This window comes from Oncorhynchus tshawytscha, linkage group LG28 (assembly GCF_018296145.1).
Source record: "Oncorhynchus tshawytscha isolate Ot180627B linkage group LG28, Otsh_v2.0, whole genome shotgun sequence".
Taxonomy (NCBI): Eukaryota; Metazoa; Chordata; class Actinopteri; order Salmoniformes; family Salmonidae; genus Oncorhynchus; species Oncorhynchus tshawytscha.
In genome coordinates this window covers 3,963,717-3,971,282 of record NC_056456.1, presented here as the reverse complement: position 1 = coordinate 3,971,282, position 7,566 = coordinate 3,963,717, and positions in this window count along the sequence as shown.

Below are 7,566 nucleotides of genomic sequence, written 5' to 3'. Positions count from 1 at the left end.
TACACACACACATTCACACTAACGTACTCACACACATTCACACTAACGTACACACACACATTCACACTAACGTACACACACACATTCACACTAACGTACTCACACACATTCACACTAACGTACACACACACATTCACATTAACGTACACACACACATTCACACTAACGTACTCACACACATTCACACTAATGTACACACACACACATTCACATTAAAGTACACACACACATTCACACTAACGTACGCACACACATTCACACTAATGTACACACACACATTCACACTAACAACCATACGCACACACATTCACACTAACATACGCACACAATGTCCTGCTACCCAGCCGACAAAGATTAGGGGAATCTGTGAGACTTACTCCCCCTCCTCCCTCAAGATAGGGAGACCCTGGGAAGTACTCTGTGGCCCCAGCCAAGGTCGGCACTGACTCTTGCTCAGACAGTCGGTCTGTTATTCAAATAAGGTTTATAGACATGTTGTACAGACTATGGTCATACGTAATTCTAATCTATTTCATACTCATACGATTATACGGCTTCAGGGTTCAGGGTGGATTATTCTAGTCATTCATATAAATTCCATCATCAACACCCTATAGTAAATGCAGTGGAGGCTGGTGGGAGGAGCTATAGGAGGACGGGCTCATCATAATGGGTGTAATCGAACGAAACGGAGTCAAACATGTGGTTTCTACATTTGACACCGTCCATTAATTCAATTTCATCAGTGACAATGAGCCCGCCCTCCTATAGCTCCTCCCATTCAGAATGATTAGCTAAGTGAAGCATTACATATTCCAGCAGCAAAGGATTAGCTCGCTAGGATTCCTGTATTCATCCAGATGACATCACCATCCCTGATAACAGTTCAATAACAGGGACATCAGACAGGTGGCTGCAAACAAAGAGTGGCAACATAATTTAACAAAGAGAGATAGCTTTTACATTACAAGTGTCATCTGTACAGTACCTACAGTGCATTCGGAAAGTATTCAGACCCCTTGACTTTTTGCCCTTGACTTTTTCCACGTTACAGCTTTATTCTAAAATGATTTTTTTTTAATTCCCTCAATCCACACACAATACCACATAACGACAAAGCAAAAACTGTTTATAAAAAGTTACACATTTACTAAAAATACAAAACTTAGATATCACATTTACATAAGTGTTCAGGGCCTTTACTCAGTACTTTTTTAGTGCACCTTTGGTAGTGATTACAGCCCCGAGTCTTCTTGGGTATGACACTACAAGCTTGGCACACCTATATTTGGAGAGTTTCTCCCATTCTTCTCTGCAGATCCTCTCAAGCTCTATCAGGTTGGATGGGGAGCATCGCTGTACAGCTGTTTTCAGGTCTCCACAGAGATGTTTGATCAAGTCCGGGCTCTGGCTGGGCTACTCAAGGACATTGAGAGACTTGTCCCGAAGCCACTCCTGCGTTGTCTTGGCTGTGTGCTTAGGGTCATTGTCCTGTTGGAAGGTAAACCTTCACCCCAGTCTGAGATCCTGAGCAGGTTTTCATCAATGATCTCTGTACTTTGCTCCGTTCATCTTCCCTCAATCCTGACTAGTCTCCCAGTCCCTGTTGCTGAAAACATACCCACAGCATGGTGCTGCCCCCACCATGCTTCACCGTAGGGATGGTGCCAGGTTTCCTCCAGACGTGACGCTTGGCATTCAGGCTAAAGAGTTCAAGCTTGGTTCATCAGACCAGAGAATCAAGTTTCATGGTCAGAGTCCTTTAGGTGCATTTTGGCAAACTTCAAGTAGGCTGTCATGTGCCTTTTATGGAGGAGTGGCTTCCCTCTGGCCACTCTAACATAAAGGCCTGATTGGTGGAGTGCTGCAGAGATGGTTGTCTTTCTGGGAGGTTCTGCCATCTCCACAGAGGAACTCTGGAGCTTCGTCAGAGTGACCATCAGATTCTTGGTCACCTGCCTGACCAAGGCCCTTCTCCCCCGATTGCTCAGTATGGCTGTGCGGCCAGCTATAGGAAGAGTCTTCTCTTCCTTACAGAAGTTCCAAACTTCTTCCAATTAAGAATGATGGATGCCACTGCGTTCTTAGGGACCTTCAATGCTGCAGAAATGTTTTGGTATCCTTCCCTGGATCCGTCGCTCGACACAATCCTGTCTCGGGGCTCTACGGACAATTCCTTTGACCTCATGGCTTGGTTTTTGCTCTGACATGCACTGTCAACTGTGGGACCTTTTATATAAACAGGTGTGTGCCTTTTCAAAAAATGTCCAATCAATTGAATACATTGAGACATTTTGATGATCTGTTTAGATTTTTGTGCTTAGAGATGTGGAAATGTACCACTGTTGTTCTGCGCCGTTATTTGCCTGTTTGTGGCCCGCCTGTTAGCTTGCACGATTCTTTCCATTCCCCTTAGACTTCTCATCAACAAGCTGTTTTCGCCGAAAAGACTGCGGCTGACTGGATGTTTTGTTTGTCACTCCATTCTTGGTAAACCCCAGATCCTGTTGTGTGTGTGAAAATCCCAGAAGGCCAGCCATTTCTGAGATACTGGAACCGACGCGCCAAGCACCAATGATCATACCACACTCAAAGTCGCTTAGGTCACTGGTTTTGCCCATTCTAATATTCAATCCAACAGTAACTGAATGCCTCGAAGCCTGCTTTATATAGCAAGCCATGGCCACGTGACTCACTGTCTGAAGGAACAAATCATGTCATAAACGGGGTGGTGTACCATTGGCCACTGAGTGTATATCATACTTTATATGTTTATACTTTACAAACATACATTTTCATTGTAGTTCTCAATCTGTAGTAGAAAACTCATGTTGTTTGTATTTGCTGTGACTGACACTTTTTGAAGCAAGGACGAATGCAGTGGGATTGTGGGAAATGAAGTCAGTGGGAGGTGACGCATGCTTTACTACATTGTCATTGCTTGGATGGTCCGTTTGAGGGGCTTTTTTGGTGGGAATTTCTTTGAGTCTTCTATGAATTTTGCAAGTAACTAAACATGCAACAAATATTGTAATTTACGAAAGCGGGCACACATAGTTATGTAAAAAAGTGTATATGTTTTATGCAGATTCTAATAAATGTGCACAACAAACAGTGCAATGTCTTCCTTTATAGTTTAGCAAGTGTGTTAGTGATGGGCTGGAGCAAAAGCCTGCACACCATATAAGCTCTTCTGGACCAGTGTCCTATATAGAGATGAAGTTCATGCATACATATATCATGTGTGTATTATCCCTAATCTGATATTGTCCCTGGCCGCTGGGCAACCCCTCAACACCCTTTATCGGTCGGCCACAGGGGGGCGCCACTGGTCATGTTAGGACGTTTTGTAACTACGGACACCTGGGAACCCAATGTAAATCAATGAGAGAGCTCTGCAGAAAACTACGGAGTGGCTGCCCATTGTGACTCGCTTGTGGGCGTGCTGGCAGCATATGGCAGCCTTATCGGTTGTGCGTCAAGAATTCAGCATAGAGAGTTTGTATGAAAGTCTGGTTATTAAATGGGTAAATAGTTACATAGTAATATGCTCTAAAACGCTCTGGTGACAAACAAACTTTGCTGCCCAGTTTGCAATCGTGTACATGGCTGGGAGAAACTATTCAAGCAAATAAATACATGTCTAAAAATGTTTAAAAAAAACAACAACAACGATGTAATATTAGCTAACTACCTACAGTGCATGCTAACTCAAATGAGCTGCTAACTTAGCTAGTTACAGTATCTATCTAGCCAACTTTACATACTGTATAGATAGCTAGCTAAGTGAATTAAATATCACCAGCTACCTAACTTGATGTATTTATCACTGTAAAAAAAAAATTTTTTAACTCCAAATGCATGCGTAGGTTGCTGGCTAACAGCCATGGAGGAAGGTGAATTGATAGCAGCCACAACTGTCAAAGTGAGAGTAACAGTTCTCAGTTCAGGTCCTGGGGACTCAAAAGGGTGTATATTTCTGTTTTTTGCCTTAGCACTACACAGCTGATTCAAATGATCAACTCCTCATCAAGCTTCAAGTGGTATTCATGTATTGATTTGTGATGCTATCCTTGATATGATCCTGCTATTGTCACCTGCTATACGTGCACACACAATACATGCATCTATCAATCCAATGTTATCATTGGGGCGACAGGTAGCGTCAAAAATCGGTCATTCTGCCCCTAAACAAGGCAGTTACTGTTCCCGGTAGGCCGTCATTGTAAATAAGAATTAGTTCTTAACTGACTTGTTAAGTTAATAAAAAAATGTCATGATTTGTTATAAGGGATATTATACTTTAGTAATCCACAATGACCTGGTGTTGTCAAAGTCTAATAATGACATTATATTCCTAGACACCTTGTAACTGGAGATTCCTTCTAAACGATTGCCTACAGTTACCGTGTAGGGCATTGCAGGGTTGGGTGATCAGGGCCATTTTGGACTGCCTCCTGGAGGAATTCAGGCGTATGAAGGCTGCCTGTGTCCTGCATAACTTCATGACAATGTAGGGGATCTGTAGCTCGCCACCGTCTGCTAGAGGAGAAGTCTACTGCTCAGCAGGATGTTTAATGGATGGGGTCCAAAAACGCAGCAAAAGAGGCAATCCGTGTGTGGGAGATCTTCAACTCCTACTTCTTCAAAGAGGGTGATGTACCCTGGCAACACCACTATGCACAACCAAAGGCTCTTTTAAGAGCCATCTACATTGCAATAAGAGTATTTACTTAGCTATGTCAACTGGAGTTATTCAATTCCCACTCTCCCTTTGATTTCTACTTCTTGGGTGAGGGTGCTGTTTAGGTAAGGGTGTGATGTCTGTACAAAAACAAAACAGGCTTTTTGAAGTCACCCATATTGAAGAAATGTAGAACAATTAGACACCCTATAACCCACATCTACACACTCATGTATCAATCTGATTGATGGACTGTGTTGTGCAGTAAGCAGGCTCAGGTGTATAACTGTGGCTCCTTCCACCTTCAAAGAATAGGCAAGAGGGCCAACCATGGAGAATAGTTAGACACGCTATATTGTTTTTCCTCGTGTGTCTGTGGCTATTTTTCAGCATGAAGTACTCTGCAGCCACTTAGTGGACACCAGGTGAGGTCACACACACAGATTCCTATTGAACACTCTCTTTAATAACTACCTTATTTTCTCAATAACAGTCTCTTCTCCTTACCTTCATCCCTCTCTCCTTCTCCCTAAATCCTCTAGCTTATATCAGCTGTGTCGGTGAACCCCTCCCGCATCTGAACTGGCTACATAGAGGGCACAGCATGATCAGAGGTGAGAGGTCACATGGTGGGGTCAATAGGAAGTATTATTAAAGAGATGCTTTACATTGAAATACAGATAGAGATGCAGTAGTCCCAGAGTTAATGATCCCAGGTCAGTTTATATTATACAGGAAGTATTATTAAAGAGATGTAGTAGTCCCAGAGTTAATGATCCCAGGTCAGTTTATATTATACAGGAAGTATTATTAAAGAGATGCTTTACATTGAAATACAGATAGAGATGTAGTAGTTCCAGAGTTAATGATCCCAGGTCAGTTTATATTATACAGGAAGTATTATTAAAGAGATGTAGTAGTCCCAGAGTTAATGATCCCAGGTCAGTTTATATTATACAGGAAGTATTATTAAAGAGATGTAGTAGTCCCAGAGTTAATGATCCCAGGTCAGTTTATATTATACAGGAAGTATTATTAAAGAGATGTAGTAGTCCCAGAGTTAATGATCCCAGGTCAGTTTATATTATACAGGAAGTATTATTAAAGAGATGCAGTAGTCCCAGAGTTAATGATCCAAGGTCAGTTTATATTATACAGGAAGTATTATTAAAGAGATGTAGTAGTCCCAGAGTTAATGATCCCAGGTCAGTTTATATTATACAGGAAGTATTATTAAAGAGATGCTTTACATTGAAATACAGATGCAGATGTAGTAGTCCCAGAGTTAATGATCCCAGGTCAGTTTATATTATACAGGAAGTATTATTAAAGAGATGCTTTCCATTGAAATACAGACAGAGATGCAGTAGTCCCAGAGTTAATGATCCCAGGTCAGTTTATATTATACAGGAAGTATTATTAAAGAGATGTAGTAGTCCCAGAGTTAATGATCCCAGGTCAGTTTATATTATACAGGAAGTATTATTAAAGAGATGCTTTCCATTGAAATACAGATAGAGATGCAGTAGTCCCAGAGTTAATGATCCAAGGTCAGTTTATATTATACAGGAAGTATTATTAAAGAGATGTAGTAGTCCCAGAGTTAATGATCCCAGGTCAGTTTATATTATACAGGAAGTATTATTAAAGAGATGTAGTAGTCCCAGAGTTAATGATCCCAGGTCAGTTTATATTATACAGGAAGTATTATTAAAGAGATGTAGTAGTCCCAGAGTTAATGATCCCAGGTCAGTTTATATTATACAGGAAGTATTATTATAGAGATGTAGTAGTCCCAGAGTTAATGATCCAAGGTCAGTTTATATTATACAGGAAGTATTATTAAAGAGATGTAGTAGTCCCAGAGTTAATGATCCCAGGTCAGTTTATATTATACAGGAAGTATTATTAAAGAGATGCTTTACATTGAAATACAGATAGAGATGTAGTAGTCCCAGAGTTAATGATCCAAGGTCAGTTTTGCATTTCACCTCCTGATGATTATGATCACTGACAGTGTTAGAATTTCTATTAAAAAAACTGCAAACGAGCTATGAACCTCAGCTATCATAGCCAGTTGCCAACCCCCAGTCCCGTCATCACTCTCCATCTGTCTCTCGTTTGCAGATATGTTTTGATGTGAGAGAGGATGCCAACCCCCAGTCCCGTCATCGCCAACTCACCCTCTCTTAAGATAACCTTCAGGCCGACTGGGGACCCAAGGCTGGTTAAGAGAAACCACGAGAGACACTTATGTAATTGTGATGAACTGAGAGAATATTAGGGTAGCACTGTGTTTCTGTCTTTTACACATCTCTCGCCACCTCATTTCTTACTGTTTTTATAATGCACACCAGATGTGCATTGAAGTACAGATTGAATTTGTATTTATAATGCATGTATAATACATTATGTATTTTTAACACTTGGATAATGAACTTCTTTCACTAAAGTGTTTCACGTTCTCTACTGGTTTAAATGAAGTCTCATTTGATTAAATACTACACCTATTCCGTGTTAATCAGATCAATGCAGATTACGGAAATTAGATATTGAGATTAACCAGTTTTAGAGTATTTACATGATGCATATGAAGTGTGTACTGTTTAATTTAAAAAATATATATATATATATGAATAACAAATCAGCCTTTAACTAGTTAAATCATGTTTCTAGTCTATTGCATAGTTACAATGTGTAATCATTGATGTCCCAGGAGCAGCAGTGGTAAACACTGTTGAAGTGTATAATTGTAATACATACATGTAGACACAGCATCATTCAAAGACTGGAGTTTGATACTCCTGGTTTTGGATATGACTGAAAAAGAATCTCAGACATTCATTCCTGAACTGCACCTTTATTTGCCAAGGTAGAGTTAC